The sequence below is a fragment of the Mchenga conophoros genome, linkage group LG3 (assembly GCF_057382185.1).
Source record: "Mchenga conophoros isolate Kocher_MC1m ecotype Shallow Benthic linkage group LG3, M_conophoros_male_GT1.1, whole genome shotgun sequence".
Taxonomy (NCBI): domain Eukaryota; kingdom Metazoa; phylum Chordata; class Actinopteri; order Cichliformes; family Cichlidae; genus Mchenga; species Mchenga conophoros.
Genome location: NC_140528.1, coordinates 85,219,893 through 85,239,129, shown reverse-complemented (window position 1 = coordinate 85,239,129; position 19,237 = coordinate 85,219,893). Strand labels below are relative to the sequence as shown.

Below are 19,237 nucleotides of genomic sequence, written 5' to 3'. Positions count from 1 at the left end.
AGGCCCTGGTGTGGTGTAAGTGGCCTGAGCAAGAGCCACATACCCTGGTGTGGTGTAATTGGCCTCAATAGCAACTAAGTCCCTGGTGTGGTGTAAGTGGCTTCAGCCAGCAGCCACAGCCTCTGGTGTGGTGTAACTGGCCTCAGCCAGCAGCCACAGGCCCTGGTGTGGTGTAGGTGGCCTCAGCCAGCAGCCACAGGCCCTGGTGTGGTGTAGGTGGCCTCAGCCAGCAGCCACAAGCCCTTGTGTGGTGTAAGTGGCCTCAGCCAGCAGCCACAGGCCCTGGTGTGGTGTAAGTGGCCTCGGCCAGTGCCACAGGCCCTGGTGTGGTGTAAGTGGCCTGAGCAAGAGCCACAGACCATGGTGTGGTGTAATTGGCCTCAATAGCAACTAAGGCCCTGGTGTGGTGTAAGTGGCCTCAGCCAGCAGCCACAGGCCCTGGTGTGGTGTAAGTGGCCTGAGCAAGAGCCACAGACCCTGGTGTGGTATAATTGGCCTCAGCCAGCAGCCACAGGCCCTGGTGTGGTGTAAGTCGCCTCAGACAGAAGCCACAGGCACTGGTGTGGTGTAAGTGGCCTCAGCCAGCAGCAAAAGGGCCCTGGTGTGGTATAAGTCGCCACAGCCAGCAGCCACAGGCCCTGGTGTGGTGTAACTGGCCTCAGCCAGAGCCACAGCCCCTGATGTGGTGTAAGTGGCCCCAGCCGGTCACTCAGGCCCTGGTGTGGTGTAGGTGGCATCAGCTAGCAGCACAAGACATTGGAAAAGAGCCAAAAGCAATGTGATTAATGTGCCCTTATTAATGGGCAGCTGCTTTTGGTCTTTTAATACACCCCTTCTCTGGATCAAAAGCGGTTCAATGACATGAAAATTAAAGGCTTACAGCACCAGGTATTCCCAGGCAGTCTCCCATCCAAGTACTAACCAAGCCCAGCCCTGCTTAGCTTCCGAGATCAGACGAGGTCGGGCGTGCTCAGGGTGGTATGGCCGTAAGCTGCTGGCCCCAGCACAATGTCTCAATTTATGGATTCAAGTGATTAGGTGGCAAGTACCTGAAGTTACGAAGACAATCCTATAACCATACCTGCATGTTTGCATAATACCCTAACCCAAAGGCTCAGTTTGGCATTTATCCAACAGCACAGGCCCTGGATTGTTGAAGATGGCCTCAGGAAACAGCACAGGGCCTGGTGTGTTGTACATGGCCACAGCAAGCAGCACAGGGCCTGGTTTGGTGAAGATGGCCTCAGCCAGAAGCACAGGGCCTGGTGTGATATGAGTGGCCTGAGCAAGAGCCACAGGCCCTGGTGTGGTGTAAGTGGCCTGAGCAAGAGCCACAGGCCCTGGTGTGGTGTAAGTGGCCTGAGCCACCAGCCACAGGCCCTGGTGTGGTGTAGGTGGCCTCAGCCAGCAGCCACAGGCCCTGGTGTGGTGTAGGTGGCCTCAGCCAGCAGCCACAAGCCCTTGTGTGGTGTAAGTGGCCTCAGCCAGCAGCCACAGGCCCTGGTGTGGTGTAAGTGGCCTCAGCCAGTGCCACAGGCCCTGGTGTGGTGTAAGTGGCCTGAGCAAGAGCCACAGACCATGGTGTGGTGTAATTGGCCTCAATAGCAACTAAGGCCCTGGTGTGGTGTAGGTGGCCTAAGCCAGCAGCCACAGGCCCTGGTGTGGTGTAAGTGGCCTCAGCCAGCAGCCACAGGCCCTGGTGTGGTGTAAGTCGCCTCAGCCAGAAGCCACAGGCACTGGTGTGGTGTAAGTGGCCTCAGCCAGCAGCAAAAGGGCCCTGGTGTGGTGTAAGTCGCCTCAGCCAGCAGCCACAGGCCCTGGTGTGGTGTAAGTGGCCTCAGCCAGCAGCCACAGGCCCTGGTGTGGTCTAAGTTGCCTCAGCCAGAAGCACAGGGCCTGGTGTGATATGAGTGGCCTGAGAAAGAGCCACAGGCCCTGGTGTGGTGTAAGTGGCCTGAGCAAGAGCCACAGGCCCTGGTGTGGTGTAAGTGGCCTGAGCAAGAGCCACAGGCCCTGGTGTGGTGTAAGTGGCCTGAGCAACAGCCACAGACCCTGGTGTGGTGTAATTGGCCTCAATAGCAACTAAGGCCCTGGTGTGGTGTAGGTGGCCTCAGCCAGCAGCCACAGGCCCTGGTGTGGTGTAAGTGGCCTCAGCCAGCAGCCACAGGCCCTGGTGTGGTGTAAGTGGCATCAGCTAATAGCACAAGACATTGGAAAACAGCCAAAAGCAATGTCGTTAATGTGCCCTCATTAATGGGGAGCTGCTTTTGGTCTTTTAATACACCCCTTCTCTGGATCAAAAGCGGTTCAATGACATGAAAATGAAAGGCTTACAGCACCAGGTATTCCCAGGCAGTCTCCCACCCAAGTACTAACCAAGCCCAGCCCTGCTTAGCTTCCGAGATCAGACGAGGTCGGGCGTGCTCAGGGTGGTATGGCCGTAAGCTGCTGGCCCCAGCACAATGTCTCAATTTATGGATTCAAGTGATTAGGTGGCAAGTACCTGAAGTTACGAAGACAATCCTATAACCATACCTGCATGTTTGCATAATACCCTAACCCAAAGGCTCAGTTTGGCATTTATCCAACAGCACAGGCCCTGGATTGTTGAAGATGGCCTCAAGAACCAGCACAGGACCTGGTGTGTTTTACATGGCCACAGCAAGCAGCACAGGGCCTGGTTTGGTGAAGATGGCCTCAGCAAGCAGCCACAGGCCCTGGTTTGGTGTAAGTGGCCTCAGCCAGCAGCCACAGGCCCTGGTGTGGTGTAAGTGGCCTCAGCCAGCAGCCACAGGCCCTGGTGTGGTCTAAGTGGCCTCAGCCAGTGCCACAGGCCCTGGTGTGGTGTAAGTGGCCTGAGTAAGAGCCACAGGCCCTGGTGTGGTGTAAGTGGCCTCAGCCAGCAGCCACAGGCCCTGGTGTGGTGTAAGTGGCCTGAGCAAGTGCCACAGGCCCTGGTGTGGTGTAAGTGGCCTAAGCCAGAGCCACAGGCCCTGGTGTGGTGTAAGTGGCCTGAGCAAGAGCCACAGGGCCTGGTTTGGTGAAGATGGCCTCGGCCAGAAGCGCAGGGCCTGGTGTGATGTGAGTGGCCTGAGCAAGAGCCACAGGCCCTGGTGTGGTGTAAGTGGCCTCAGCCAGCAGCCACAGGCCCTGGTGTGGTGTAAGTCGCCTCAGCCAGAAGCCACAGGCACTGGTGTGGTGTAAGTGGCCTCAGCCAGCAGCAAAAGGGCCCTGGTGTGGTGTAAGTCGCCTCAGCCAGCAGCCACAGGCCCTGGTGTGGTGTAGATGGCCTCAGCCAGCAGCCACAGGCCCTGGTGTGGTGTAAGTGGCCTCAGCCAGCGGCCACAGGCCCTGGTGTGGTCTAAGTGGCCTCAGCCAGAAGCACAGGGCCTGGTGTGATATGAGTGGCCTGAGCAAGAGCCACAGGCCCTGGTGTGGTGTAAGTGGCCTGAGCAAGAGCCACAGGCCCTGGTGTGGTGTAAGTGGCCTGAGCAAGAGCCACAGGCCCTGGTGTGGTGTAGGTGGCCTCAGCCAGCAGCCACAGGCCCTGGTGTGGTGTAGGTGGCCTCAGCCAGCAGCCACAAGCCCTTGTGTGGTGTAAGTGGCCTCAGCCAGCAGCCACAGGCCCTGGTGTGGTGTAAGTGGCCTCAGCCAGTGCCACAGGCCCTGGTGTGGTGTAAGTGGCCTGAGCAAGAGCCACAGACCATGGTGTGGTGTAATTGGCCTCAATAGCAACTAAGGCCCTGGTGTGGTGTAAGTGGCCTCAGCCAGCAGCCACAGGCCCTGGTGTGGTGTAAGTGGCCTCAGCCAGCAGCCACAGGCCCTGGTGTGGTGTAAGTGGCCTCAGCCAGCAGCCACAGGCCCTGGTGTGGTGTAAGTGGCCTGAGCAAGTGCCACAGGCCCTGGTGTGGTGTAAGTGGCCTAAGCCAGAGCCACAGGCCCTGGTGTGGTGTAAGTGGCCTGAGCAAGAGCCACAGGGCCTGGTTTGGTGAAGATGGCCTCGGCCAGAAGCGCAGGGCCTGGTGTGATGTGAGTGGCCTGAGCAAGAGCCACAGGCCCTGGTGTGGTGTAAGTGGCCTCAGCCAGCAGCCACAGGCCCTGGTGTGGTGTAAGTCGCCTCAGCCAGAAGCCACAGGCACTGGTGTGGTGTAAGTGGCCTCAGCCAGCAGCAAAAGGGCCCTGGTGTGGTGTAAGTCGCCTCAGCCAGCAGCCACAGGCCCTGGTGTGGTGTAGATGGCCTCAGCCAGCAGCCACAGGCCCTGGTGTGGTGTAAGTGGCCTCAGCCAGCGGCCACAGGCCCTGGTGTGGTCTAAGTGGCCTCAGCCAGAAGCACAGGGCCTGGTGTGATATGAGTGGCCTGAGCAAGAGCCACAGGCCCTGGTGTGGTGTAAGTGGCCTGAGCAAGAGCCACAGGCCCTGGTGTGGTGTAAGTGGCCTGAGCAAGAGCCACAGGCCCTGGTGTGGTGTAGGTGGCCTCAGCCAGCAGCCACAGGCCCTGGTGTGGTGTAGGTGGCCTCAGCCAGCAGCCACAAGCCCTTGTGTGGTGTAAGTGGCCTCAGCCAGCAGCCACAGGCCCTGGTGTGGTGTAAGTGGCCTCAGCCAGTGCCACAGGCCCTGGTGTGGTGTAAGTGGCCTGAGCAAGAGCCACAGACCATGGTGTGGTGTAATTGGCCTCAATAGCAACTAAGGCCCTGGTGTGGTGTAAGTGGCCTCAGCCAGCAGCCACAGGCCCTGGTGTGGTGTAAGTGGCCTCAGCCAGCAGCCACAGGCCCTGGTGTGGTGTAAGTGGCCTCAGCCAGCAGCCACAGGCCCTGGTGTGGTGTAAGTGGCCTCAGCCAGAGCCACAGGCCCTGGTGTGGTGTAAGTGGCCTCAGCCAGTGCCTCAGGCCCTGGTGTGGTGTAGGTGGCCTGAGCAAGAGCCAAAGACCCTGGTGTGGTGTAATTGGCCTCAATAGCAACTAAGGCCCTGGTTTGGTGTAGGTGGCATCAGCTAGCAGCACAAGACATTGGAAAACAGCCAAAAGCAATGTCGTTAATGTACCCTCATTAATGGGCAGCTGCTTTTGGTCTTTTAATACACCCCTTCTCTGGATCAAAAGCGGTTCAATGACATGAAAATGAAAGGCTTACAGCACCAGGTTTTCCCAGGCAGTCTCCCATCCAAGTACTAACCAAGCCCAGCCCTGCTTAGCTTCCGAGATCAGACGAGGTCGGGCGTGCTCAGGGTGGTATGGCCGTAAGCTGCTGGCTCCAGCACAATGTCTCAATTTATGGATTCAAGTGATTAGGTGGCAAGTACCTGAAGTTACGAAGATAATCCTATAACCATACCTGCATGTTTGCATAATACCCTAACCCAAAGGCTCAGTTTGGCATTTATCCAACAGCACAGGCCCTGGATTGTTGAAGATGGCCTCAGGAACCAGCACAGGGCCTGATGTGTTGTACATGGCCACAGCAAGCAGCACAGGCCCTGGTGTGGTGTAGATGGCCTCAGCCAGCAGCCACAGGCCCTGGTGTGGTGTAGGTGGCCTCAGCCAGCAGCCACAGGCCCTGGTGTGGTCTAAGTGGCCTCAGCCAGAAGCACAGGGCCTGGTGTGATATGAGTGGCCTGAGCAAGAGCCACAGGCCCTGGTGTGGTGTAAGTGGCCTGAGCAAGAGCCACAGGCCCTGGTGTGGTGTAAGTGGCCTGAGCAAGAGCCACAGGCCCTGGTGTGGTGTAGGTGGCCTCAGCCAGCAGCCACAAGCCCTTGTGTGGTGTAAGTGGCCTCAGCCAGCAGCCACAGGCCCTGGTGTGGTGTAAGTGGCCTCAGCCAGTGCCACAGGCCCTGGTGTGGTGTAAGTGGCCTGAGCAAGAGCCACAGACCATGGTGTGGTGTAATTGGCCTCAATAGCAACTAAGGCCCTGGTGTGGTGTAGGTGGCCTAAGCCAGCAGCCACAGGCCCTGGTGTGGTGTAAGTGGCCTCAGCCAGCAGCCACAGGCCCTGGTGTGGTGTAAGTCGCCTCAGCCAGAAGCCACAGGCACTGGTGTGGTGTAAGTGGCCTCAATAGCAAATAAGGCCCTGGTGTGGTGTAAGTGGCCTGAGCAAGAACCACAGGGCCTGGTTTGGTGAAGATGGCCTCGGCCAGAAGCGCAGGGCCTGGTGTGATGTGAGTGGCCTGAGCAAGAGCCACAGGCCCTGGTGTGGTGTAAGTGGCCTCAGCCAGCAGCCACAGGCCCTGGTGTGGTGTAAGTGGCCTCAGCCAGAAGCCACAGGCACTGGTGTGGTGTAAGTGGCCTCAGCCAGCAGCAAAAGGGCCCTGGTGTGGTGTAGGTGGCCTCAGCCAGCAGCCACAGGCCCTGGTGTGGTGTAAGTGGCCTCAATAGCAACTAAGGCCCTGGTGTGGTGTAAGTGGCTTCAGCCAGCAGCCACAGGCCCTGGTGTGGTGTAGGTGGCCTCAGCCAGCAGCCACAGGCCCTGGTGTGGTGTAAGTGGCCTCAATAGCAACTAAGGCCCTGGTGTGGTGTAAGTGGCTTCAGCCAGCAGCCACAGGCTCTGGTGTGGTGTAACTGGCCTCAGCCAGCAGCCACAGGCCCTGATGTGGTGTAAGTGGCCCCAGCCGGTCACTCAGGCCCTGGTGTGGTGTAGGTGGCATCAGCCAGCAGCCACAGGCCCTGGTGTGGTGTAAGTCGCCTCAGCCAGCAGCCACAGGCACTGGTGTGGTGTAAGTGGCCTAAGCCAGAGCCACAGGCCCTGGTGTGGTGTAAGTGGCCTCAATAGCAAATAAGGCCCTGGTGTAGTATAAGTGGCCTGAGCAAGAACCACAGGGCCTGGTTTGGTGAAGATGGCCTCGGCCAGAAGCGCAGGGCCTGGTGTGATGTGAGTGGCCTGAGCAAGAGCCACAGGCCCTGGTGTGGTGTAAGTGGCCTCATTCAGCAGCCACAGGCCCTGGTGTGGTGTAAGTGGCCTCAGCCAGGAGCCACATGCACTGGTGTGGTGTAAGTGGCCTCAGCCAGCAGCAAAAGGGCCCTGGTGTGGTGTAGGTGGCCTCAGCCAGCAGCCACAGGCCCTGGTGTGGTGTAAGTGGCATCAATAGCAACTAAGGCCCTGGTGTGGTGTAAGTGGCTTCAGCCAGCAGCCACAGGCCCTGGTGTGGTGTAAGTGGCCTCAGCCAGCAGCCACAGGCCCTGGTGTGGTGTAGGTGGCCTCAGCCAGCAGCCACAGGCCCTGGTGTGGTGTAAGTGGCCTCAATAGCAACTAAGGCCCTGGTGTGGTGTAAGTGGCTTCAGCCAGCAGCCACAGGCTCTGGTGTGGTGTAACTGGCCTCAGCCAGCAGCCACAGGCCCTGGTGTGGTGTAAGTGGCCTCAGCCAGAGCCACAGGCCCTGATGTGGTGTAAGTGGCCCCAGCCGGTCACTCAGGCCCTGGTGTGGTGTAGGTGGCATCAGCCAGCAGCCACAGGCCCTGGTGTGGTGTAAGTCGCCTCAGCCAGAAGCCACAGGCACTGGTGTGGTGTAAGTGGCCTCAGCCAGCAGCAAAAGGGCCCTGGTGTGGTGTAAGTCGCCTCAGCCAGCAGCCACAGGCCCTGGTGTGGTGTAGGTGGCCTCAGCCAGCAGCCACAGGCCCTGGTGTGGTGTAAGTGGCCTCAGCCAGCAGCCACAGGCCCTGTTGTGGTGTAAGTGGCCTCAGCCAGCAGCCACAGGCCCTGGTGTGGTGTAAGTGGCCTCAGCCAGTGCCACAGGCCCTGGTGTGGTGTAAGTGGCCTGAGCAAGAGCCACAGACCCTGGTGTGGTATAATTGGCCTCAGCCAGCAGCCACAGGCCCTGGTGTGGTGTAAGTCGCCTCAGACAGAAGCCACAGGCACTGGTGTGGTGTAAGTGGCCTCAGCCAGCAGCAAAAGGGCCCTGGTGTGGTATAAGTCGCCTCAGCCAGCAGCCACAGGCCCTGGTGTGGTGTAGGTGGCCTCAGCCAGCAGCCACAGGCCCTGGTGTGGTGTAAGTGGCCTGAGCAAGAGCCACATACCCTGGTGTGGTGTAATTGGCCTCAATAGCAACTAATGCCCTGGTGTGGTGTAACTGGTGTGGTGTAAGTGGCCTCAGCCAGAGCCACAGGCCCTGATGTGGTGTAAGTGGCCCCAGCCGGTCACTCAGGCCCTGGTGTGGTGTAGGTGGCATCAGCTAGCAGCACAAGACATTGGAAAACAGCCAAAAGCAATGTCGTTAATGTGCCCTCATTAATGGGCAGCTGCTTTTGGTCTTTTAATACACCCCTTCTCTGGATCAAAAGCGGTTCAATGACATGAAAATGAAAGGCTTACAGCACCAGGTATTCCCAGGCAGTCTCCCATCCAAGTACTAACCAAGCCCAGCCCTGCTCAGCTTCCGAGATCAGACGAGGTCAGGCGTGCTCAGGGTGGTATGGCCATAAGCTGCTGGCCCCAGCACAATGTCTCAATTTATGGATTCAGGTGATTAGGTGGCAAGTACCTGAAGTTACGAAGACAATCCTATAACCCTACCTTGATGTTTGCATAATACCCTAACCCAAAGGCTCAGTTTAGCATTTATCCAACAGCACAGGCCCTGGATTGTTGAAGATGGCCTCAGGAACCAGCACAGGGCCTGGTGTGTTGTACATGGCCACAGCTAGCAGCACAGGGCCTGGTTTGGTGAAGATGGCCTCGGCCAGAAGCGCAGGGCCTGGTGTGATGTGAGTGGCCTGAGCAAGAGCCACAGGCCCTGGTGTGGTGTAATTGGCCTCAATAGCAACTAAGGCCCTGGTGTGGTGTAAGTGGCCTGAGCAAGAGCCACATACCCTGGTGTGGTGTAATTGGCCTCAATAGCAACTAAGGCCCTGGTGTGGTGTAGGTGGCCTCAGCCAGCAGCCACAGGCCCTGGTGTGGTGTAAGTGGCCTCAGCCAGAGCAACAGGCCCTGATGTGGTGTAAGTGGCCCCAGCCGGTCACTCAGGCCCTGGTGTGGTGTAGGTGGCATCAGCTAGCAGCACAAGACATTGGAAAACAGCCAAAAGCAATGTCGTTAATGTGCCCTCATTAATGGGGAGCTGCTTCTGGTCTTTTAATACACCCCTTCTCTGGATCAAAAGCGGTTCAATGACATGAAAATCAAAGGCTTACAGCACCAGGTATTCCCAGGCAGTCTCCCATCCAAGTACTAACCAAGCCCAGCCCTGCTTAGCTTCCGAGATCAGACGAGGTCAGGCGTGCTCAGGGTGGTATGGCCGTAAGCTGCTGGCCCCAGCACAATGTCTCAATTTATGGATTCAAGTGATTAGGTGGCAAGTACCTGAAGTTACGAAGACAATCCTATAACCATACCTTCATGTTTGCATAATACCCTAACCAAAAGGCTCAGTTTGGCATTTATCCAACAGCACAGGCCCTGGATTGTTGAAGATGGCCTCAAGAACCAGCACAGGACCTGGTGTGTTTTACATGGCCACAGCAAGCAGCACAGGGCCTGGTTTGGTGAAGATGGCCTCAGCAAGCAGCCACAGGCCCTGGTTTGGTGTAAGTGGCCTCAGCTAGCAGCCACAGGCCCTGGTGTGGTGTGAGTGGCCTCAGCCAGCAGCCACAGGCCCTGGTGTGGTCTAAGTGGCCTCAGCCAGTGCCACAGGCCCTGGTGTGGTGTAAGTGGCCTAAGCCAGAGCCACAGGCCCTGGTGTGGTGTAAGTGGCCTAAGCCAGAGCCACAGGCCCTGGTGTGGTGTAAGTGGCCTGAGCAAGAACCACAGGGCCTGGTTTGGTGAAGATGGCCTCGGCCAGAAGCGCAGGGCCTGGTGTGATGTGAGTGGCCTGAGCAAGAGCCACAGGCCCTGGTGTGGTGTAAGTGGCCTCAGCCAGCAGCCACAGGCCCTGGTGTGGTGTAAGTGGCCTCAGCCAGAAGCCACATGCACTGGTGTGTTGTAAGTGGCCTCAGCCAGCAGCAAAAGGGCCCTGGTGTGGTGTAGGTGGCCTCAGCCAGCAGCCACAGGCCCTGGTGTGGTGTAAGTGGCCTCAATAGCAACTAAGGCCCTGGTGTGGTGTAAGTGGCTTCAGCCAGCAGCCACAGGCCCTGGTGTGGTGTAAGTGGCCTCAGCCAGCAGCCACAGGCCCTGGTGTGGTGTAGGTGGCCTCAGCCAGCAGCCACAGGCCCTGGTGTGGTGTAAGTGGCCTCAATAGCAACTAAGGCCCTGGTGTGGTGTAAGTGGCTTCAGCCAGCAGCCACAGGCTCTGGTGTGGTGTAACTGGCCTCAGCCAGCAGCCACAGGCCCTGGTGTGGTGTAAGTGGCCTCAGCCAGAGCCACAGGCCCTGATGTGGTGTAAGTGGCCCCAGCCGGTCACTCAGGCCCTGGTGTGGTGTAGGTGGCATCAGCTAGCAGCACAAAACATTGGAAAACAGCCAAAAGCAGTGTCGTTAATGTGCCCTCATTAATGGGGAGCTGCTTCTGGTCTTTTAATACACCCCTTCTCTGGATCAAAAGCGGTTCAATGACATGAAAATTAAAGGCTTACAGCACCAGGTATTCCCAGGAAGTCTCCCATCCAAGTACTAACCAAGCCCAGCCCTGCTTAGCTTCCGAGATCAGACAAGGTCGGGCGTGCTCAGGGTGGTATGGCCGTAAGCTGCTGGGCCCAGCACAATGTCTCAATTTATGGATTCAAGTGATTAGGTGGCAAGTACCTGAAGTTACGAAGACAATCCTATAACCATACCTGCATGTTTGCATAATACCCTAACCCAAAGGCTCAGTTTGGCATTTATCCAACAGCACAGGCCCTGGATTGTTGAAGATGGCCTCAGGAAACAGCACAGGGCCTGGTGTGTTGTACATGGCCACAGCAAGCAGCACAGGGCCTGGTTTGGTGAAGATGGCCTCGGCCAGAAGCACAGGGCCTGGTGTGATATGAGTGGCCTGAGCAAGAGCCACAGGCCCTGGTGTGGTGTAAGTGGCCTGAGCAAGAGCCACAGGCCCTGGTGTGGTGTAGGTGGCCTCAGCCAGCAGCCACAGGCCCTGGTGTGGTGTAGGTGGCCTCAGCCAGCAGCCACAAGCCCTTGTGTGGTGTAAGTGGCCTCAGCCAGCAGCCACAGGCCCTGGTGTGGTGTAAGTGGCCTCAGCCAGTGCCACAGGCCCTGGTGTGGTGTAAGTGGCCTGAGCAAGAGCCACAGGCTCTGGTGTGGTGTAATTGGCCTCAATAGCAACTAAGGCCCTGGTTTTGTGTATGTGGCCTCAGCCAGCAAATAAGGCCGTGGCGTGGTGTAGGTGGCATCAGCTAGCAGCACAAGACATTGGAAAACAGCCAAAAGCAATGTCGTTAATGTGCCCTCATTAATGGGCAGCTGCTTTTGGTCTTTTAATACACCCCTTCTCTGGATCAAAAGCGGTTCAATGACATGAAAATCAAAGGCTTACAGCACCAGGTATTCCCAGGCAGTCTCCCATCCAAGTACTAACCAAGCCCAGCCCTGCTTAGCTTCCGAGATCAGACGAGGTCGGGCGTGCTCAGGGTGGTATGGCCGTAAGCTGCTGGCCCCAGCACAATGTCTCAATTTATGGATTCAAGTGATTAGGTGGCAAGTACCTGAAGTTACGAAGACAATCCTATAACCATACCTGCATGTTTGCATAATACCCTAACCCAAAGGCTCAGTTTGGCATTTATCCAACAGCACAGGCCCTGGATTGTTGAAGATGGCGTCAGGAACCAGCACAGGGCCTGGTGTGTTGTACATGGCCACGGCAAGCAGCACAGGGCCTGGTTTGGTGAAGATGGCCTCGGCCAGAAGCACAGGGCCTGGTGTGATATGAGTGGCCTGAGCAAGAGCCACAGGCCCTGGTGTGTTGTAAGTGGCCTCAGCCAGCAGCCACAGGCCCTGGTGTGGTGTAGGTGGCCTCAGCCAGCAGCCACAGGCCCTTGTGTGGTGTAATTGGCCTCAATAGCAACTAAGGCCCTGGTGTGGTGTAGGTGGCCTCAGCCAGCAGCCACAGGCCCTGGTGTGGTGTAAGTGGCCTCAGCCAGTGCCACAGGCCCTGGTGTGGTGTAAGTGGCCTGAGCAAGAGCCACAGACCCTGGTGTGGTGTAATTGGCCTCAATAGCAACTAAGGCCCTGGTGTGGTGTAGGTGGCCTCAGCCAGCAGCCACAGGCCCTGGTGTGGTGTAAGTGGCCTCAGCCAGCAGCCACAGGCCCTGGTGTGGTGTAAGTGGCATCAGCTAGCAGCACAAGACATTGGAAATCAGCCAAAAGCAATGTCGTTAATGTGCCCTCATTAATGGGCAGCTGCTTTTGGTCTTTTAATACACCCCTTCTCTGGATCAAAAGCGGTTCAATGACATGAAAATGAAAGGCTTACAGCACCAGGTATTCCCAGGCAGTCTCCCATCCAAGTACTAACCAAGCCCAGCCCTGCTTAGCTTCCGAGATCAGACGAGGTCGGGCGTGCTCAGGGTGGTATGGCCGAAAGCTGCTGGCTCCAGCACAATGTCTCAATTTATGGATTCAAGTGATTAGGTGGCAAGTACCTGAAGTTACGAAGACAATCCTATAACCATACCTGCATGTTTGCATAATACCCTAACCCAAAGGCTCAGTTTGGCATTTATCCAACAGCACAGGCCCTGGATTGTTGAAGATGGCCTCTGGAACCAGCACAGGGCCTGGTGTGTTTTACATGGCCACAGCAAGCAGCACAGGGCCTGGTTTGGTGAAGATGGCCTCGGCCAGAAGCACAGGGCCTGGTGTGATATGAGTGGCCTGAGCAAGAGCCACAAGCCCTGGTGTGTTGTAAGTGGCCTCAGCCAGCAGCCACAGGCCCTGGTGTGGTGTAGGTGGCCTCAGCCAGCAGCCACAGGCCCTTGTGTGGTGTAATTGGCCTCAATAGCAACTAATGCCCTGGTGTGGTGAAGATGGCCTCAGCAAGCAGCCACAGGCCCTGGTTTGGTGTAAGTGGCCTCAGCCAGCAGCCACAGGCCCTGGTGTGGTGTAAGTGGCCTCAGCCAGCAGCCACAGGCCCTGGTGTGGTCTAAGTGGCCTCAGCCAGTGCCACAGGCCCTGGTGTGGTGTAAGTGGCCTGAGTAAGAGCCACAGGCCCTGGTGTGGTGTAAGTGGCCTCAGCCAGCAGCCACAGGCCCTGGTGTGGTGTAAGTGGCCTGAGCAAGTGCCACAGGCCCTGGTTGGTGTAAGTGGCCTAAGCCAGAGCCACAGGCCCTGGTGTGGTGTAAGTGGCCTGAGCAAGAGCCACAGGGCCTGGTTTGGTGAAGATGGCCTCGGCCAGAAGCGCAGGGCCTGGTGTGATGTGAGTGGCCTGAGCAAGAGCCACAGGCCCTGGTGTGGTGTAAGTGGCCTCAGCCAGCAGCCACAGGCCCTGGTGTGGTGTAAGTCGCCTCAGCCAGAAGCCACAGGCACTGGTGTGGTGTAAGTGGCCTCAGCCAGCAGCAAAAGGGCCCTGGTGTGGTGTAAGTCGCCTCAGCCAGCAGCCACAAGCCCTGGTGTGGTGTAGATGGCCTCAGCCAGCAGCCACAGGCCCTGGTGTGGTGTAAGTGGCCTCAGCCAGCGGCCACAGGCCCTGGTGTGGTGTAAGTGGCCTGAGCAAGAGCCACAGGCCCTGGTGTGGTGTAAGTGGCCTGAGCAAGAGCCACAGATCCTGGTGTGGTGTAATTGGCCTCAATAGCAACTAATGCCCTGGTGTGGTGTAGGTGGCCTCAGCCAGCAGCCACAGGCCCTGGTGTGGTGAAAGTGGCCTCAGCCAGAGCCACAGGCCCTGGTGTGGTGTAAGTGGCCTGAGCAAGAGCCACAGGCCCTGGTGTGGTGTAATTGGCCTCAATAGCAACTAAGGCCCTGGTTTGGTGTATGTGGCCTCAGCCAGCAAATAAGGCCGTGGTGTGGTGTAGGTGGCATCAGCTAGCAGCACAAGACATTGGAAAACAGCCAAAAGCAATGTCGTTAATGTGCCCTCATTAATGGGCAGCTGCTTTTGGTCTTTTAATACACCCCTTCTCTGGATCAAAAGCGGTTCAATGACATGAAAATGAAAGGCTTACAGCACCAGGTATTCCCAGGCAGTCTCCCATCCAAGTACTAACCAAGCCCAGCCCTGCTTAGCTTCCGAGATCAGACGAGGTCGGGCGTGCTCAGGGTGGTATGGCCGTAAGCTGCTGGCCCCAGCACAATGTCTCAATTTATGGATTCAAGTGATTAGGTGGCAAGTACCTGAAGTTACGAAGACAATCCTATAACCATACCTGCATGTTTGCATAATACCCTAACCCAAAGGCTCAGTTTGGCATTTATCCAACAGCACAGGCCCTGGATTGTTGAAGATGGCGTCAGGAACCAGCACAGGGCCTGGTGTGTTGTACATGGCCACAGCAAGCAGCACAGGGCCTGGTTTGGTGAAGATGGCCTCGGCCAGAAGCACAGGGCCTGGTGTGATATGAGTGGCCTGAGCAAGAGCCACAGGCCCTGGTGTGTTGTAAGTGGCCTCAGCCAGCAGCCACAGGCCCTGGTGTGGTGTAGGTGGCCTCAGCCAGCAGCCACAGGCCCTTGTGTGGTGTAATTGGCCTCAATAGCAACTAAGGCCCTGGTGTGGTGTAGGTGGCCTCAGCCAGCAGCCACAGGCCCTGGTGTGGTGTAAGTGGCCTCAGCCAGCAGCCACAGGCCCTGGTGTGGTGTAAGTGGCATCAGCTAGCAGCACAAGACATTGGAAAACAGCCAAAAGCAATGTCGTTAATGTGCCCTCATTAATGGGGAGCTGCTTTTGGTCTTTTAATACACCCCTTCTCTGGATCAAAAGCGGTTCAATGACATGAAAATGAAAGGCTTACAGCACCAGGTATTCCCAGGCAGTCTCCCATCCAAGTACTAACCAAGCCCAGCCCTGCTTAGCTTCCGAGATCAGACGAGGTCGGGCGTGCTCAGGGTGGTATGGCCGTAAGCTGCTGGCCCCAGCACAATGTCTCAATTTATGGATTCAAGTGATTAGGTGGCAAGTACCTGAAGTTACGAAGACAATCCTATAACCATACCTGCATGTTTGCATAATACCCTAACCCAAAGGCTCAGTTTGGCATTTATCCAACAGCACAGGCCCTGGATTGTTGAAGATGGCCTCAAGAACCAGCACAGGACCTGGTGTGTTTTACATGGCCACAGCAAGCAGCACAGGGCCTGGTTTGGTGAAGATGGCCTCAGCAAGCAGCCACAGGCCCTGGTTTGGTGTAAGTGGCCTCAGCCAGCAGCCACAGGCCCTGGTGTGGTGTAAGTGGCCTCAGCCAGCAGCCACAGGCCCTGGTGTGGTCTAAGTGGCCTCAGCCAGTGCCACAGGCCCTGGTGTGGTGTAAGTGGCCTGAGTAAGAGCCACAGGCCCTGGTGTGGTGTAAGTGGCCTCAGCCAGCAGCCACAGGCCCTGGTGTGGTGTAAGTGGCCTGAGCAAGTGCCACAGGCCCTGGTGTGGTGTAAGTGGCCTAAGCCAGAGCCACAGGCCCTGGTGTGGTGTAAGTGGCCTGAGCAAGAGCCACAGGGCCTGGTTTGGTGAAGATGGCCTCGGCCAGAAGCGCAGGGCCTGGTGTGATGTGAGTGGCCTGAGCAAGAGCCACAGGCCCTGGTGTGGTGTAAGTGGCCTCAGCCAGCAGCCACAGGCCCTGGTGTGGTGTAAGTCGCCTCAGCCAGAAGCCACAGGCACTGGTGTGGTGTAAGTGGCCTCAGCCAGCAGCAAAAGGGCCCTGGTGTGGTGTAAGTCGCCTCAGCCAGCAGCCACAGGCCCTGGTGTGGTGTAGATGGCCTCAGCCAGCAGCCACAGGCCCTGGTGTGGTGTAAGTGGCCTCAGCCAGCGGCCACAGGCCCTGGTGTGGTCTAAGTGGCCTCAGCCAGAAGCACAGGGCCTGGTGTGATATGAGTGGCCTGAGCAAGAGCCACAGGCCCTGGTGTGGTGTAAGTGGCCTGAGCAAGAGCCACAGGCCCTGGTGTGGTGTAAGTGGCCTGAGCAAGAGCCACAGGCCCTGGTGTGGTGTAGGTGGCCTCAGCCAGCAGCCACAGGCCCTGGTGTGGTGTAGGTGGCCTCAGCCAGCAGCCACAAGCCCTTGTGTGGTGTAAGTGGCCTCAGCCAGCAGCCACAGGCCCTGGTGTGGTGTAAGTGGCCTCAGCCAGTGCCACAGGCCCTGGTGTGGTGTAAGTGGCCTGAGCAAGAGCCACAGACCATGGTGTGGTGTAATTGGCCTCAATAGCAACTAAGGCCCTGGTGTGGTGTAAGTGGCCTCAGCCAGCAGCCACAGGCCCTGGTGTGGTGTAAGTGGCCTCAGCCAGCAGCCACAGGCCCCTGGTGTGGTGTAAGTGGCCTCAGCCAGCAGCCACAGGCCCTGGTGTGGTGTAAGTGGCCTGAGCAAGTGCCACAGGCCCTGGTGTGGTGTAAGTGGCCTAAGCCAGAGCCACAGGCCCTGGTGTGGTGTAAGTGGCCTGAGCAAGAGCCACAGGGCCTGGTTTGGTGAAGATGGCCTCGGCCAGAAGCGCAGGGCCTGGTGTGATGTGAGTGGCCTGAGCAGAGCCACAGGCCCTGGTGTGGTGTAAGTGGCCTCAGCCAGCAGCCACAGGCCCTGGTGTGGTGTAAGTCGCCTCAGCCAGAAGCCACAGGCACTGGTGTGGTGTAAGTGGCCTCAGCCAGCAGCAAAAGGGCCCTGGTGTGGTGTAAGTCGCCTCAGCCAGCAGCCACAGGCCCTGGTGTGGTGTAGATGGCCTCAGCCAGCAGCCACAGGCCCTGGTGTGGTGTAAGTGGCCTCAGCCAGCGGCCACAGGCCCTGGTGTGGTCTAAGTGGCCTCAGCCAGAAGCACAGGGCCTGGTGTGATATGAGTGGCCTGAGCAAGAGCCACAGGCCCTGGTGTGGTGTAAGTGGCCTGAGCAAGAGCCACAGGCCCTGGTGTGGTGTAAGTGGCCTGAGCAAGAGCCACAGGCCCTGGTGTGGTGTAGGTGGCCTCAGCCAGCAGCCACAGGCCCTGGTGTGGTGTAGGTGGCCTCAGCCAGCAGCCACAAGCCCTTGTGTGGTGTAAGTGGCCTCAGCCAGCAGCCACAGGCCCTGGTGTGGTGTAAGTGGCCTCAGCCAGTGCCACAGGCCCTGGTGTGGTGTAAGTGGCCTGAGCAAGAGCCACAGACCATGGTGTGGTGTAATTGGCCTCAATAGCAACTAAGGCCCTGGTGTGGTGTAAGTGGCCTCAGCCAGCAGCCACAGGCCCTGGTGTGGTGTAAGTGGCCTCAGCCAGCAGCCACAGGCCCTGGTGTGGTGTAAGTGGCCTCAGCCAGCAGCCACAGGCCCTGGTGTGGTGTAAGTGGCCTCAGCCAGAGCCACAGGCCCTGGTGTGGTGTAAGTGGCCTCAGCCAGTGCCTCAGGCCCTGGTGTGGTGTAGGTGGCCTGAGCAAGAGCCAAAGACCCTGGTGTGGTGTAATTGGCCTCAATAGCAACTAAGGCCCTGGTTTGGTGTAGGTGGCATCAGCTAGCAGCACAAGACATTGGAAAACAGCCAAAAGCAATGTCGTTAATGTACCCTCATTAATGGGCAGCTGCTTTTGGTCTTTTAATACACCCCTTCTCTGGATCAAAAGCGGTTCAATGACATGAAAATGAAAGGCTTACAGCACCAGGTTTTCCCAGGCAGTCTCCCATCCAAGTACTAACCAAGCCCAGCCCTGCTTAGCTTCCGAGATCAGACGAGGTCGGGCGTGCTCAGGGTGGTATGGCCGTAAGCTGCTGGCTCCAGCACAATGTCTCAATTTATGGATTCAAGTGATTAGGTGGCAAGTACCTGAAGTTACGAAGATAATCCTATAACCATACCTGCATGTTTGCATAATACCCTAACCCAAAGGCTCAGTTTGGCATTTATCCAACAGCACAGGCCCTGGATTGTTGAAGATGGCCTCAGGAACCAGCACAGGGCCTGATGTGTTGTACATGGCCACAGCAAGCAGCACAGGCCCTGGTGTGGTGTAGATGGCCTCAGCCAGCAGCCACAGGCCCTGGTGTGGTGTAGGTGGCCTCAGCCAGCAGCCACAGGCCCTGGTGTGGTCTAAGTGGCCTCAGCCAGAAGCACAGGGCCTGGTGTGATATGAGTGGCCTGAGCAAGAGCCACAGGCCCTGGTGTGGTGTAAGTGGCCTGAGCAAGAGCCACAGGCCCTGGTGTGGTGTAAGTGGCCTGAGCAAGAGCCACAGGCCCTGGTGTGGTGTAGGTGGCCTCAGCCAGCAGCCACAAGCCCTTGTGTGGTGTAAGTGGCCTCAGCCAGCAGCCACAGGCCCTGGTGTGGTGTAAGTGGCCTCAGCCAGTGCCACAGGCCCTGGTGTGGTGTAAGTGGCCTGAGCAAGAGCCACAGACCATGGTGTGGTGTAATTGGCCTCAATAGCAACTAAGGCCCTGGTGTGGTGTAGGTGGCCTAAGCCAGCAGCCACAGGCCCTGGTGTGGTGTAAGTGGCCTCAGCCAGCAGCCACAGGCCCTGGTGTGGTGTAAGTCGCCTCAGCCAGAAGCCACAGGCACTGGTGTGGTGTAAGTGGCCTCAGCCAGCAGCAAAAGGGCCCTGGTGTGGTGTAAGTCGCCTCAGCCAGCAGCCACAGGCCCTGGTGTGGTGTAAGTGGCCTCAGCCAGAGCCACAGGCCCTGATGTGGTGTAAGTGGCCCCAGCCGGTCACTCAGGCCCTGGTGTGGTGTAGGTGGCATCAGCTAGCAGCCACAGGCCCTGGTGTGGTGTAAGTCGCCTCAGCCAGAAGCCACAGGCACTGGTGTGGTGTAAGTGGCCTCAGCCAGCAGCAAAAGGGCCCTGGTGTGGTGTAAGTCGCCTCAGCCAGCAGCCACAGGCCCTGGTGTGGTGTAGGTGGCCTCAGCCAGCAGCCACAGGCCCTGGTGTGGTGTAAGTGGCCTCAGCCAGCAGCCACAGGCCCTGTTGTGGTGTAAGTGGCCTCAGCCAGCAGCCACAGGCCCTGGTGTGGTGTAAGTGGCCTCAGCCAGTGCCACAGGCCCTGGTGTGGTGTAAGTGGCCTGAGCAAGAGCCACAGACCCTGGTGTGGTATAATTGGCCTCAGCCAGCAGCCACAGGCCCTGGTGTGGTGTAAGTCGCCTCAGACAGAAGCCACAGGCACTGGTGTGGTGTAAGTGGCCTCAGCCAGCAGCAAAAGGGCCCTGGTGTGGTATAAGTCGCCTCAGCCAGCAGCCACAGGCCCTGGTGTGGTGTAGGTGGCCTCAGCCAGCAGCCACAGGCCCTGGTGTGGTGTAAGTGGCCTGAGCAA

The 19,237-nt window shown here is 58.0% G+C and overlaps 8 non-coding genes and 3 pseudogenes across 8 annotated transcripts; all 11 read right to left on the bottom strand.

Moving 5' to 3' along the window:
* Positions 1-873: 873 nt before the first annotated feature.
* On the bottom strand, positions 874-992 carry LOC146581243 (5S ribosomal RNA). The gene has a single exon (XR_014891846.1). It is a non-coding gene; the product is annotated as a 5S ribosomal RNA (ribosomal RNA).
* Positions 993-2,327: 1,335 nt separating this feature from the next.
* On the bottom strand, positions 2,328-2,446 carry LOC146581242 (5S ribosomal RNA). Its single transcript, XR_014891967.1, has one exon. It is a non-coding gene; the product is annotated as a 5S ribosomal RNA (ribosomal RNA).
* Positions 2,447-5,123: 2,677 nt separating this feature from the next.
* Positions 5,124-5,242, bottom strand: LOC146581241 (5S ribosomal RNA). Its single transcript, XR_014892056.1, has one exon. It is a non-coding gene; the product is annotated as a 5S ribosomal RNA (ribosomal RNA).
* A 3,049-nt stretch (positions 5,243-8,291) lies between these two features.
* LOC146581240 (5S ribosomal RNA) lies at positions 8,292-8,410 on the bottom strand (annotated as a pseudogene).
* Positions 8,411-9,109: 699 nt separating this feature from the next.
* On the bottom strand, positions 9,110-9,228 carry LOC146581239 (5S ribosomal RNA). The gene has a single exon (XR_014891997.1). It is a non-coding gene; the product is annotated as a 5S ribosomal RNA (ribosomal RNA).
* Positions 9,229-10,485: 1,257 nt separating this feature from the next.
* LOC146581238 (5S ribosomal RNA) lies at positions 10,486-10,604 on the bottom strand (annotated as a pseudogene).
* A 780-nt stretch (positions 10,605-11,384) lies between these two features.
* LOC146581237 (5S ribosomal RNA) lies at positions 11,385-11,503 on the bottom strand. Its single transcript, XR_014891844.1, has one exon. It is a non-coding gene; the product is annotated as a 5S ribosomal RNA (ribosomal RNA).
* Positions 11,504-12,323: 820 nt separating this feature from the next.
* LOC146581236 (5S ribosomal RNA) lies at positions 12,324-12,442 on the bottom strand (annotated as a pseudogene).
* A 1,568-nt stretch (positions 12,443-14,010) lies between these two features.
* LOC146581235 (5S ribosomal RNA) lies at positions 14,011-14,129 on the bottom strand. Its single transcript, XR_014891843.1, has one exon. It is a non-coding gene; the product is annotated as a 5S ribosomal RNA (ribosomal RNA).
* Positions 14,130-14,793: 664 nt separating this feature from the next.
* LOC146581234 (5S ribosomal RNA) lies at positions 14,794-14,912 on the bottom strand. The gene has a single exon (XR_014891842.1). It is a non-coding gene; the product is annotated as a 5S ribosomal RNA (ribosomal RNA).
* Positions 14,913-17,589: 2,677 nt separating this feature from the next.
* Positions 17,590-17,708, bottom strand: LOC146581233 (5S ribosomal RNA). Its single transcript, XR_014892044.1, has one exon. It is a non-coding gene; the product is annotated as a 5S ribosomal RNA (ribosomal RNA).
* Positions 17,709-19,237: the final 1,529 nt, after the last annotated feature.